The sequence below is a fragment of the Chrysochloris asiatica genome, unplaced genomic scaffold, assembly GCF_000296735.1.
Source record: "Chrysochloris asiatica unplaced genomic scaffold, ChrAsi1.0 scaffold00355, whole genome shotgun sequence".
Classification (NCBI taxonomy): Eukaryota; Metazoa; Chordata; class Mammalia; order Afrosoricida; family Chrysochloridae; genus Chrysochloris; species Chrysochloris asiatica.
Window position 1 is genome coordinate 1,279,739 of NW_006408873.1, and position 14,222 is coordinate 1,293,960.

At 39.0% G+C, this 14,222-nt stretch overlaps 1 pseudogene; it reads right to left on the minus strand.

Annotated features, from left to right (window-relative positions):
* Window positions 1-1,552: 1,552 nt before the first annotated feature.
* On the minus strand, window positions 1,553-13,815 carry LOC102841201 (annotated as a pseudogene).
* Between the last annotated feature and the right edge of the window lie 407 nt (window positions 13,816-14,222).

The window sequence follows — 14,222 nt, forward strand, 5'->3', positions numbered from 1 at the left end:
CATCTTGTTTCCTCTTTTTTCCTGACCCTCCACTTTACCAAGCATAATGTGCTTCTCCAGTGACCGGTCTCTCATGATAATATGTCCTAAGAATGAGAAACAAAGTCTTACCATCCTTGCTACTAAGAAGCGTTCTGCCTGTACTTCTTCCATCATGGATTTATTTGTTCTTCTGGCAGACCATAGTAGTTTCAGTATTCTTTACCAACACCATAAGTCAAATACAATTATTCTTCCTTATTCATTGTCCAACTCTCACATGTATGAAGCAATTGAAAATACCATGGCTTGGATCAGGCACACCTTAGTCCTCAAATGGATATTTTTGCTGTAGAACACTTTAAAGAGGTCTTATGCAACATGCATAAGAGTTGCCTAATGCAACATGCTGTTTGATTTCTTGACTGCTGCTTCCATGAGTGTTGATTATGGATCCAAGAAAAACAAAGTATTTGGCAACTTCAATTTTTACTTTATCATGATGCTTTTATTGGTCCAGTAGTGGGGATTGTTTTATTTCTTTACATTGAGGTGCAATCCATGATGAAGGCTATAGTCTTTGATATTTATCAGCAAGTCTTTTAAGTCCTCTTCACTTTCAGCAAGCAAGGTTGTTTTATCTGCATTTCGCACGCAGGTTGTTAATGAGTCTTCCTTCAATCCTGATAGCATATTATTCTTCTTGTAATTCAGCTTTTCAGATTATTCTCAGCATACATATAGTGAAAGACTACAATGCTGGTGCTCACCTTTCCTGATTTTAAACCCTGGTTCTGTTCCAACAACTCCCTCTTGTTGTATGCATAGGTTCCTCATGAGCACAATCAAGTGTTCTGGAATACCCATTCTTTGCAATGTTAGCCATAGTTTGCCATTATCCACAAAGTTAAAGGCATTTGCAAATAAACATCTTTCTGCCATTCTCTGCTTTCAGCCAAGATTCATCTGACATCAACAATATACCTAGTTCTGTGTCATTTTCTGAATGCAGCTTGAATTTCTGGAAGTTCTCTATGTACTGTTACAGACATTTTTGAATTATTGTCAGCAAAATTTTACTTACATGTGATATAAATGATATTGTTCAACGATTTCCGCATTCTATTAGGTCACCTCTCCTTTTGAATAAGCACAAATATGAATCTCTTCCAATTGGTTGGCCAGGTAGCTGTCCTCCAGATTTCTTGGCATAAATGAGTGAGCACCTGCAGTACTTCATCAGTTTGTTGAAACATCTCAATTTGTATTCTGTTAATTCCTGGAGCCGTGTTTTTAGACAATACCTTCAGTGCAGCTTGGACTTTTTCCTTCAGTAACATTGGTTTTTGGTGGTTTCTTGTTGTTTATATGTCACCAAGTTTAAAACTTGAATTTTGTTAAGATGTAAAAATAGAAATAATACAACAGTTCGCATATTCTCTGGCTTCTTAATATTTAACCATCAATGGTTTCAATAGATGCTGTTGGTCCTTTATAGTTCATGAATAGTTCAAATGCCTGATATTCTGTGAAAGCCCAATTCTCTTTTTACCCACCAAATTTATTTCTCTTTTTAGAAGGCTTGTCGAATGTTTTGTTTGCTTCTCCGTGTTGCTGCTTCCATTTGATAGATTTCATTTTCTAGTTATACAATAGTCTGTTCAGTCTCATAGTTCTTACTAACCTGGGATACCCAAGTAGGCTCCATTTCTCTCACTTTAGACCCAGCTGTTAGTTGCATGTTCTTTCACTGCCAGTTTAAATCTTGAATATGTTTTCTTAACCTTTCTGGGTGTGTTCAATCATATGAACTAAATTTTCATTATATACTTTCCAGGCATTGCATCCATGCTGTGACATTAGTTCCAGATTCTCAGTTTGGATTGCTTGATGCTCTAACTGGGCCATATAATTATTTAAGCATTCTTGCCACAAAGGAATGTCATTTTTCTGACCTGAGGAAAGGGCTGGAAGTTCATATCATTTCATATGAAGCTATTCAATTGGTTGTCGAGCAGCCAATCTTTCAAATTCATTTCTCATTATGTCTGTCTCAGAAGCAGAATAATCAGGGGCTGTTAGGTAGCTCAGGTAGTTCTTTGTAGGTCCGTAACTACGAGTTTCCTTCTTCACCAACACTGCAGCTGTTTCCCACACATCAGGTGCCTCATAATCTTGATTGAAATAGGGCAGGGAGTCTACCACAGCCTCTTCAGCTACCAAACCTATGCCCACCTTTGCGGGGAACTTAGGTTGGATTCTTAAACCTATGCTACCACTTGAAATGGTTGGTTAGTGACCACTTCTTCTTGGTGCAGTGACTCTATATGTATGCCTTCATATTCTTGTGATGCTTTCTACATCATTCAATATTCTGCCCATGGAATCCTTCAGTATTTCAAATTGAGGCTTGAATGTTATTTTCAGTTCTTTCAGCTTGAGAAATGCTGAGCATGTTTTTTCTTTGTGGTTTTCTAACTCCAGATCTTTGCACATTTCATTATAATATTTGACTTTGTCTTCTCCAATTGCCCTTTGAAATTTTCTGTTCAGCTCTTTGACTTCCTCATTTCTTCCATTCACTTTAACATCTCTATAATAGAAAGCAAGTTTCAGAGTCTCTTCTGTCTTCTGTTTTGGACTTTTCTTTCTTTCCTTTCTTTTTAATGACCTTTTGCTTTCTTCCTGTATGATGTTCTTGATGTCATTCAACAGCTCTTCTGGGTTTGGGTCATTACTGTCTAATGCATCAAATCTGTTCTTGAGATGGTCTCTAAATTCAGAGGGGATATGTTCAAAGCCTTATTTTGGCTCTTGTGGTCTTGTTTTAATTTTCCTCAGCTTCACCCTGAACTTGTATATGAACAATTGTCTGTTAGACAGTCAGCCATTGGCCTTGTTTTGGTGGGTGATATTGAAATGTTTCCATGGTCTCTTCCCAATTTGATTCTTGTGTATTTCATCTGGTGAGGTCCATATGTATAGTGGTTTTTTATGCTGTTTAAAAAATGTATTTGCAAAGAATTAGTCATTGATTTTGCAATATTCTATCATGAATCTCCAGCATCATTTCTATCACCAAGGTCTTATTTTCTAACCACTGATTTTTCCTGTTTGTTTCCAACCTTTGGGTTCCAATTACCAGTAATTATTAATGCATCTTGATTGCATGTTTGATCAATTTTAGACTGAAGAAGTTGGTTGTTGTTGTTATGTGCCATGGAGTCAGTTCCGACTCATAGCGACCCTGTACAGGGTTTCCGAGACTGTAAATCTTTATGGGAGCAGAAAGCCTCGTTTCTCCTGTGGAACAGCTGGTAGTTTCGAACTGCTGACCTTGCAGCTCGCAGCCCGATTCGTAACCACTATGCTACCAGAGCTCCAAGAAGTTGGTAGAATTCTTCAATTTCATCATCACTGGCTTAGGTGGTTGGTGCATTAATTTGAATGATAGTGGTATTAACTGGTCTTCCTTGTAGATGTATGGATATTATCACAGACAGCATTATTCTTCAAGATAGATGTTGAAATGTTTTTGTTTTGATGATGATGATGATGATGATGAAAGTAATGCTAGTCCTCTTCAGCTTGTCATTCCCAGCATAGTAAACCATATGATTGTTATATTCAAAATGGTCAATACCACCGGTCCATTTCAGCTCGCTAATGCCTTTGATATTGATCTTTATACATTCCATTTCATGCTTGACAACTTCCGATTTTCTTAGATTCATACTTTATGCATTCCATGCTCTAATTATTTAATGAATGTTTGCAGTTGTTTCTCTTCATTTTGAGTTGTGGCCCATCAGCCAACGAAGGTTCCCCAAAACTTTACTCCATGGCATTATCATGGTCAAGTCAACTTTCAGGAGGCAACTCTTCCCCAGTCACATTTTAAGATCCCTCCTATCTGAGGAGCACATCTTCTGGCACTATATCTTACAATATTCTCATGATATTTATAATGTTTTCGTCTTCTGAAACCGTATCTTACAACATTCCACTGCTCTTCATAAGGTTTTCAGTGGCTATACATGCCTCTCCTTCTTCCTAGTCTTTCCTAGTCTGAAAGTTCTACTGAAACCTGTCCACCAGCATCATAGAAACACAGAAGCTATCACAGTATGACAAACTGACAGATGAGTCGTGGTGGTCTGCCAGAAGAACATGTCAATGTGTCTTGGAAGAACTGAGCCACAATGTCCCTCAGTAGTGAGGATGGTGAAACTTCAGTGTATGTTTCATTCTTTAAGCATGTTATCATGAGTGACCAGTCCCTGGGAAAGGATATCATGCTTGGTAACATAAAGAGTCAGCAAATAAGAGGAAGACTCCCCAACATGATGAATTGACATAGTGATTGCAAGAATGGACTCAAACATAACAATAATTGTGAGGCTGGGACAGGGCAGAGCAATGTTTCTTTCTGTTCTGCACAGGGTCACTATGAGTCAGAACCTAACAACAACATTTATATCAAATATCCGAAACAGGCATATTAATTGTGACAGAAACTAGATTTGTAGTTGCTTAGGACTAGGGGGATGGGGGAGGAATAAGGAATGACTATTAAATGGTGGTGAGGTTTCTTCATGGGTTGATAAAAATGTTCTAAAATGTATTGTTGTGATAGTTACACAACTCTGGGAATATATTTTTTAAAAACATTGCATTTTATACTTTGCATGGATGAATCTTGAAGTTGTTATTGTTGTTAGGTGCTATTGAGTTGGTTCTGACTCATAGCGACTGTATGTATAATATACATACCTTACATATTGTCATATCTGTGAATGATAGACCGTTGGTTGTTATTAGGTAACGTTGAGCTGGTTCCGGTTCATAGGGACCCTCTGCATAACAGAATGAAACAGTGCCTTGTCCTGCACCATACTTACAATTGTTACGTTTGAGCCCATTGTTGCAGCCTTTGCGTCAAACCATTTTGCTGGGGGCCTTCTTCTTTGCTGCTCCTTCTACTTTTACATGCATGATGTTGTTTTCCAGGGACCAGTCCCTCCTGATAACACTTCCAAAGAATGTGAGATGAAGTCTCACCATCCTCCCTTCTAAGGGGGTTGTACGTATTCCAAGACACATTTATTTGTTTTCTGGTGAACCATGGTACTTTCAAAATTGTTTGCCAGCATCATATTTTAAATGCATCAGGTTTTCTCTGGTCTTCCTTATTCATTGTCCAGCCATCACATGAGGCAATTGAAAATATCATGGCTTGGGACAGGTGCTCCTTAATTCTCAAAGTGACATACTGACTCTTTGACACTTAAAAGAGGTCTTTTGTAGCATAATTTCCCAGGGCAATATATCATTTGATTTGTTGACTGCTTTTCCATGAGCATTGGTTGTGGATCCAAGTAAAATGAAATCCTTGACAACTTCAGTCTTTTCTCCACTTATCATGATGTTTATTGGTTTTGTAGTGAGGATTTTTGGTTTCTTTACATTGAGTTGTAATCTATACAGAAGGCTGTATTTTTTTTTTTTTTCATCTTCATCGCTAAGTGATTCAAGTCCTCTTCATTTCCAGCAAGCAGAGTTTTATCATTTGAGCCTTCTCCCAATCCTGATGCCATGTTCTTCTTCACACAGTCCAAATTCTTAGATTGTACAGTAAGGTGAGAAGATACAACCCAGATGCACACCTTTTCTGATTTTAAACCATGCACTATACCCTGGTTTCGTTCCAATGATAATCTCTTGGTCTATGTACAGGTTCCACATGAGCGAAATTAAAATGTTCTGGAATTTCCATTCTTCGCAATGTTATCCAGAGTGTGTTATGATCCACACAATTGAATGCCTTTGCATAGTCAATAAAGCACAAGTAAACATCTGTCTAGTATTCTCTGCTTTCAGCCAAGATTCCTCTGATGTCAGCAATGATATCCCTTGTTTCATGGCCTCTTCTTAATCCAGCTTGAATTAGTGGCAACTCCCTGTTAGTGTTGTGCTGCAACTGTTTTTGAATTATTTTCAGCAAAATTTTACTTGTGTGTGAGATTGATAATATTCTTGTATATTCTCCACACTCTGTTGGATCACCTTTCTTTGGAATGGGCACAGATCTGGATCTCTTCCAGTCATTTGGCCCAGTAGCTGTCTTCCAAATTTCTTACGATAAAAGGATGTTTCTAGCACTGCATCAGTGTGTTGAAACATTTCAATTGGTATTCCATTACTTTCTGGATCCAAGAATCATATAGTCTATAAGTTATATCTCAGTAAAATTGTTAAAAATGAGTAAGTATAAGTGAAGAGTCAAAAATTGATTTTACTTGTTTCTTTTTCTTTTTTAAATGTGGCTATTAGAAAAATTTATATTTCTGAAGTGACTTGCATTGTATGTCTATTTGATCCACTAGGCTAAGGAACTGAGGGTAAAAAAGATAGGAAACCCATGGGCTAGTAGTACCCAAATTGAAGGCCATAAACAAAATGCAAAAATGCAGCCAGAAACGGGTCCCTTTGGTTCATGGAACGGATCCATGGAGGCAATAGGAGGTTGTTACAGGGTATGGACGGGAACAGATCTCTGTGCCAAGTGTTAACACATGGAACTGATGGCAGAGTAGAATTTCTGGCCACTGGGCAAACAGAGGGTGTCCTCTTTGGTGTCCTCTCTGGGAATACTCTCAGCAGCTTAACCATGGACAGGGCTGCCCTGCTTTTCACAGGCCAGCACAAGAAGGTAAACAGGAGGCTGCCCATCTGTCTCTAGACTTGCCCAGCTGCAGCCTCTGGGACTGAGAGGCTCCATATCTTGACCCACCTGTAACATATTTGCATACCTCTAACCTAGTCCTTCTTGGAAACACTATACAGGGTCGCTATGGATCGGAACCAACTCAATGGCACTTACCAACAATAATAACATAGTCCTGGTATGTGGCGCTGTCGGATAAAGCACTGGACCAGAAGTTTGGTTTGAACCACAAGATCAGTGGTTCAAACTCACCAGTTACTCCTTGGAAACCCTATACAAGGTCACTATGAGTCGGAACTGACATGATGGCGCATAACAACAAACCTAGCATTGGTGAGATGCAGTTGACCAACTGGGAAGCTCTGGCTTTGGCCTTGGGGATGGAAATTTCTTCAAGGCATATTGGCCAAGGGAAATATTAAAGACTCTAGTAAGGAGCTCTGGTAGCGTAGTAGTTACGAATTGGGCTGCGAACCTTTCGCAAGGTCAACAGTTTCAAACTACCAGCTGCTCCGTAGGGACAAAGATGAGGCTTTCTGCTCCCGTAAAGATTTACAGCCTCAGAAACTCTGTACAGGGTCGCTATGAGTTGGAACCAACTCCGCGGCACATAACCACCAACCACCACTATTATTAATTGGAGGTTTAGCTGGATGTAACATCAAGGGAAAACTTTTGATACCCTCTTGCCATTTTCTCCCTCAACCCTTCTTGAATTGGTTTTCAAGGGCACAGCTCATTGGATGCTGGTAAGGAGTCTATGCTTTCTCCTCCAGAGATCAGAAAAGTGTTAAGACTAACTCAGGTGAGTTATCCAGATGAGTTATAACCACAAAGGCTTGGTTGTGGACTAGGACTCAGCAGCCTAGGAAAGAGGGGAGGAAATCAAATGTATTGCACTTGGTTGTGACTGCTTAAAATTTAAATTTACAAAGTGAGTATTTGACACTACATTTGTGTCTCATTGAGCTTTGTCCTGAAATTTGCTCTCATTGCAGTAAACACAAATCTTTATTTTGATGGTGTCTAAGAAGCTCTGGTAGCGTAGTGGTTACGAATCGGACTGCGAACCTTAAGGTCAGCGGTTCGAAACTATCAGCCGCTCCGCAGGGGAAAGATGAGGCTTTCTACTACTGTAAAGATTTACACCCTCGAAAACCCTGTACAGGGTCGCTATGGGTCGGAACTGACTCGACAGCATTTAACAACAACAACAACAACAAGGTAGCAGTAAGGAAGATTGTAGAAGAATTGATGCCTTTGAGTTGTGGTGTTGGAGGAGAATACTGAAAGTGCCATGGGCTGCCAAAAGAACCAATAGATCTGTTTTGAAAGAAGTGCAGCCAGAGTGCTCCTTGGAGGCCAGGATGGCTAAGCTTCATCTCTCATACTTTGGACATATTGTCCAGAGGAAACAGTCGCTGGAGAAGGATGTCATGCTGGGTAAGGTGGAGGGTCAGAGAAAGAGAGGAGGACCCCTAACGAGATGGATTGGCATCCAGCGGTAGTGAGGTTGGCCCGGGATCGGACATTGTTTCATTCTGCTGTGCATGGGGTCGCTTGAGTCGGTTCCGACTTGATGGCATCTGACAACAACAACAAGGTAGGAGTCCTGGTATGGCGCTGTGGATTGATGTGTCAGACTACAAAGTTGTTTGATATGCAAGGTTGGTGGTTCAAGATCACCAGCTGCTCCTTGGAAACCCTATACAGGGTTGCTATGAGTCGGAATCTACTTGACGGCACTTAACAACAACAAGGTTTCAGTGGTGAAGATGGGTGTCAAGCAAAGAAAATGGAGTAGGCAAAGTTTGTGATCCTAGGGGATTGTCTGAGGCAAAGTCATATCTCTTGCTATCTTGCCTTGGTTAAGTAACTGCAGAAGGTCTTTAATGAAGACATAAGACACAGATGGGATCATCCCCTGTATAGCAGCTTGCTAGGCTGTAGACCCATCTGAAGGGCAAGGGTTACAAATGATTCATCTCTGTATCTCCATCACAGGGCCTGGCCCTTGTAAGCCTTCAAGGACTTTTTGTAGAATGGGTGAATGAATATGAAAATTGATAAACATTTATGTTACCTAGTGATTTGGTGTTTTGGACTTGAAAGATTTCTTTTTAATTTTTTTGGATAGGAAAAAAATTTGCAAGTGTTAAAAAATAAATGAAAACTAATACAATAACATCACATATTTGGTCTTGCCATCCACCTTATTTTTTTTCTAAACAGTGTTTGTTGTTGTTGTTGTTGTTAAGTACCATTGAGTTGGTCCCAGCTCGTAGTCACCCTATATAGGGTTTCTGAGGAGTGGTTGGTGGGTTTGAACTGTCGACCTTATGGTTAGCAATCCATTGCTTATCCTGCAATGCCACACCGGGACTCCAAACAGCGCTTAGATATGTTGAATAAGAGCATGGGTGGAAAGAGGGGAAATGGCTTGAACTAGAGATCATGGAGCCTTGCTCTGGAGCTTGTAAAATTCAAACCACTTAGGAGTGACGGAGTGACAGACTGACTTCATGACATGATGTTGTTAGAACCCTCAGAACATATATTGCCTTTTTGACAGAAAAGAAAAAACAGTGAGGCAACCTCACTGCTGGTACTAGCAGCACAACTGGCATATCATCAAGAGGCTGAGCTCTTCTCATTTTTATCTTTTGAATCAGGAGCACAAGATGGTGGAAAGCTTGATCACAACACTCTTGGATATTCTATCCCTTGTCCCTGCATTTACATAGTTGTATTGCACCTGGTTTGGCGCTGTAGGATCAGCACTGAACTTTGAACCTCGAGGTCTTCAGTTCAAACCCACCAGCTGCTCCTTGGAAACCCTATATAGGGTTGTTATGAGTCGGAACGGACTCAACGGCATTTAACAATAACAATTGCAGCTGAAACACTATCCAAAAGTCAGTCTTTCTCCCTAAGAGCCTTCAGTGTGGTTTATCCACCAAAAGGCAGCCTCCAACTGTGTCTTCATTCCCTTCTTTTGCCCATAGCAACGGGACTTCTCATGTCTCAGAAGTGAGGAATTTCCACGTTGATTTTAGCTCTACAAATTATCTTCCTCATCAGCTGTTCCAGTGGTCTCTCTGGGGTGAAAGCATTATCCAGTTAAGCAGAAATTTTAGAATTGACTGAAAATTGACTGTGGATAGTTTGGGGTTTGGGAAGAAGCCCCGATGATGCTCACCTGCTAACAAAGGTTAGAAGCTTGAAGCCCCCAGCTGCTCCTCAGGAGAAAGATGTGTCAGTGTGTTTCTGTAGAGATTTCCAGCTTTGGAAACCCTATGGAGCACTTCTACTCTGTTGTAGAGTTTCTAGGAGTTAGGATTGACTAGCTGGCAGTGGGTTTGGTTTGGTTTGGTTTGGGAAGGTCAGGAGAAGAATGCAGAATAGGGCACTCCTTTCTGAATAAGGTTCATAAACCACAAGTGAGCTGACTTTTTGTATAAAGGTGAAAATCAGGATATAGAAAGAATCTTCCATTTCCATTTGGTTCCATAGAAGAGGTTACAAGGCTTATCTGCACTGTGAGATGGCAGGGAGTTTCAAGGAAGGCAAAAAAGTGCTGTTTTCAGATTTAACATTAAAAAACCCCTCAAACCTAGTGCTGTCCGGTCATTTTTGAGTCAAAGCAATCCTGTAAGGCTGTATGTAAATCTTTACTGAAAAGGACTACCACATCCTTCGCCCATGGAGCAAATGGTGGATTTAAACTGCTGGCTTTTCAGTTAACAGCCAAGTGCTTAACCACAGGATCTCTTAGACTTAACATGTTGTTGTTGTCAAAGGCAGCTGAGTCATAGCCACCCTGTATAGGATTTCTGAGGAACTGATCCTACAAAGCCACACCAGGAGTCCAAGACTTAACACGTGGTGGTGGTTATGTGCTGTGGAGTCGGTTCCGATTTATAGCGACCCTGTATAGGGTGTCTGAGGCTGTAAATTTTTATGGGAGCAGAAAGCCTCATCTTTCTCCCATGGAACTGCTGGTAGTTTTGAAATGGATCTCTAAAAATTCTTATACAGGTATGTGGTGTACTGGTGAGGTGCGCGTGACCCTAAGATAACTGTAGTCTTTGTTTTTTGAATATTTTATTGTTTTAGGTGAAAGTTTACATTGCAAATTAGATTCCTCTTCAATAACTCATATATAAATTGTTCAGTGACATTGGTCATAGTCTCCAAAATGTGCCAGAACGCTCACAATTTTGACTCCTCCCCATCCAACCGGCTTCCCTGAACCTTCTTTCTTTCTCATCTTTGCTTTTGGGTAAATGTTGACCGTTTGGTTTCTATAGTTGATTGTTTAACATTCCTCACAGGTGTTATTGTTTATTTTAGAGACCAATAGATTATTCGGCTGAAAGGTGACCTCAGGGAGTGTGAAAAGGGTATTTCAGAGGAATAGTCTCAAGAGTTCCTGCCATCTCTCTCAGCCCACTAAGCCTGGTCTTTTTTTATGAGGATGAATTTTGTACAGCATTTTTTTCCTATTCTAACTGAGACCTTATATTGTGTCCTTGGTCAGAACAATTTAAAAAAAAATAAAAGGGGGAGGGGTTTCTTTTAAGGACATAACTTTCTGTGATGTCATCATGATTGGGGATGTGTAGGTACAGGTGCAACTGGGTGGGAACCCTTGGCACCAAGACTCAGTGTAATGGATCCAAGTCCCTAGTGCTCATACTTCTTGACCCAAGTCATTCCTGCTCATGGCATTAGTGCTATGATTCACAAGCAGCCAGCAGCAGCTGGAAGGAAATGATGTGGCAACTGTGTCAGAAGACTATGCTTAAACTCTACAAAGTGAAAAGAAAATCCATTTTAAAGTATGCTGTTGTATCTTACAAAGACTATGCAAGATAAAAAGTATGTTCAATATTCCAAGTATTTTTCCTTCTGTGTCTTTAGAAACAGACTCTGAGAATGATTTTTGTTTATTTAACATTTTATCAAAAGGGATTTGGAACCCATCAGCTTTTGAACAACAGATTCAGTAGTACTGCCTCTGCATTTAGTTTGAGGAGAGAAACTTTAAGAATACAGAGAATTTGATGTCTGTAATATGTACTAAGAGATCAGCTAGTCTAACTTTACAGGACTAATAAAAGGGAAAATTTTTTCCTGTGTTCAGGTCTTTTATGAATTATAAATAACTATTCACTTTGCAAGATAGCACATCATAAAATTTTCTTCACAAATGTGCACAAATCCATTTTAAGATCCAAGGAAAAAGATGTTCAGAAGTCTCAGATGTACACAGTTTTGATTTCGTGGGGAAACACGTGTCTTTACCATATGGATGCTTTTACGGGGGCCTTCAGCTGGGGCTCAATAATGACACCCTAGTGGCTAAATAAGGGATTTCTTTCCTTCTAACATTATTTCTCTGTTATTAAAGGTGGAAAAACCTTCCACAAATAGCATACTATTAGAGTTCTTTAGGGGGTATCTTGGGAATCAAGGTTATGTGTCTGCTCCAGAAATACTGTCTGTAATTATCACTCCTCAGTGGTTCTGATGATGCAGTCTTGGTGTTTTCATTCATTTCTTGATTCTACAAGTCTGGAGTGTATGCCTGCCCTTGATATTCTTTATATAAAAATAAACAAAAATAGTAGGAATACTTTCTTCCTTTCTCTTTCTCCCTCTCTTCTTCCTTCCTTTCTATTTCTTAAGTTCACAAGTCTCTACCCTTCCCTTCTTCTACAATAACCACTGTTTCCTGGTGCTTTTTAAGTCTACTAAAATAAAGAAGTATGAAAGACTAGATTTGAAAAGAAAAAAGAAGTCAGATATGAGATTCTTCCAAACTGAAGTCTTCATCGTCCATATTTATAATATTAATGTTAAAAAGGTAGAGCATTCACATCCAACAAATAACAGAAGAGTGTTTGTAGGTAGGAATAGCACACTGATTCTGCTTCTTTTTCTAGCATTTGATTATGAGTATTGTCAAATATAAGGAGCTCCGGTAGTGTAGTGGTTACGAGTTGGGCTGCTATAACCTCAAGGTCACCAGTTTGAAACTACCAGCTGTTCCTCAGGAGAAAGATGAGGCTTTCTGCTCCTGTAAAGATTTACAGCCTCAGAAACCCTACACAGGGTTGCTATGAGTCAGGACCAACTCCATGGCACACTACCACCACCACCACCAACTTGTTCAAATATATACAAAGTTGAAAGGATTTTACAATGAACACCTATATGCTCACCATTTGGTCCTATATTTTACCATTAACAATTAATTATATTTGCTATTTATCCTTTCTCCACTAATCTATCTTATCTTCTTAATGCATTTTACAATGAACTGTATTTATCAGAAGATTTCCCCTGAAAATATTTCATTTTTCCCACTGATGCAAAATTTATATATAGTAAAATACAAAATCTTTAAAAAAACAACACACACCTAAAAAGTACATTAAAAAATAAAATAAAAAGTACATTAAAAAATATTGATATATATCAGTATACCCAAACCCTTATTAAGAAATAGGACATAGCGTCAGCCTAGAATTCTCACATGACCTTTTCCTGCCAATCCCCAACCCTGCCCTCTTCCCAGAAGCAACCACTGCTCTGATTTTCTTCACCACAAGTTAGTTTGCTTCTTCTAGAATTTAATGTAAATGGAAGCAAACAGCATGACCTCTTCTGTGAAAGACATCTTTCACTCAGCACAGTATTTTTGAGATTATTTCGAATTATTATGTATAACAGTAATTTATTCCTTTGAGAAGTATTGCTGAGTAGTTTTCCAACACTCATTCTCTTTTTGATGGACACCTACCTGGACATACCTAGGTTCAGAGTGTTATGAATACAGTTGCTATGAACACTCTTATGCAAGTCTTCTTATAGACATACATATGTTTTAATGTCCCTTGGGAAACAGCCTAGTTGTAGAGTTGCTAGATCATAGGAGAGGTGTGTATTTCATTTGTAAAGAAACTGGCATTTCTTTTTCAAAAGTAGAGGCACCATTTTACCTTTTCACCAATAATGTACAAGAGTTCCAGTTGCTCTACATCCTTGCCAGCATATAGTGTTATCGGACTTTTTAATTTAAACCATTTTTTGTGATAGCTCATTGTGGTTTCTGTATGCATATCCTGATGATTAAAGCTATAAAGTATGCTGTGATGTGCTTATTTGTCATTCATATACTGTTTGTGAAGTGACTATTTAAAAAATTTTGTTCATTTTCTTTTCATTATTGTGTGATGGGATTTCTTTGTATATCCTAGACATCAGTCCTTTCTCAAGTTGGTTTTGCATATATTTCTTCTAGTCCATGACTTGCTATTTTTTAAATAGTATCTTTTGATGAATCGCTCTTTATTTTGACAAAGTCTGATTTTTCATTTGTTGTGTAGTTTAGCTTTGCATGATATAAACAAAGCACATTGATTTTTTTTTACTTTTTATTTTGAATTGAGTGAAAGTTTACAGGGCAGATCATCAGTTTTATATTCAACAAATCATATACTTTGTTTCA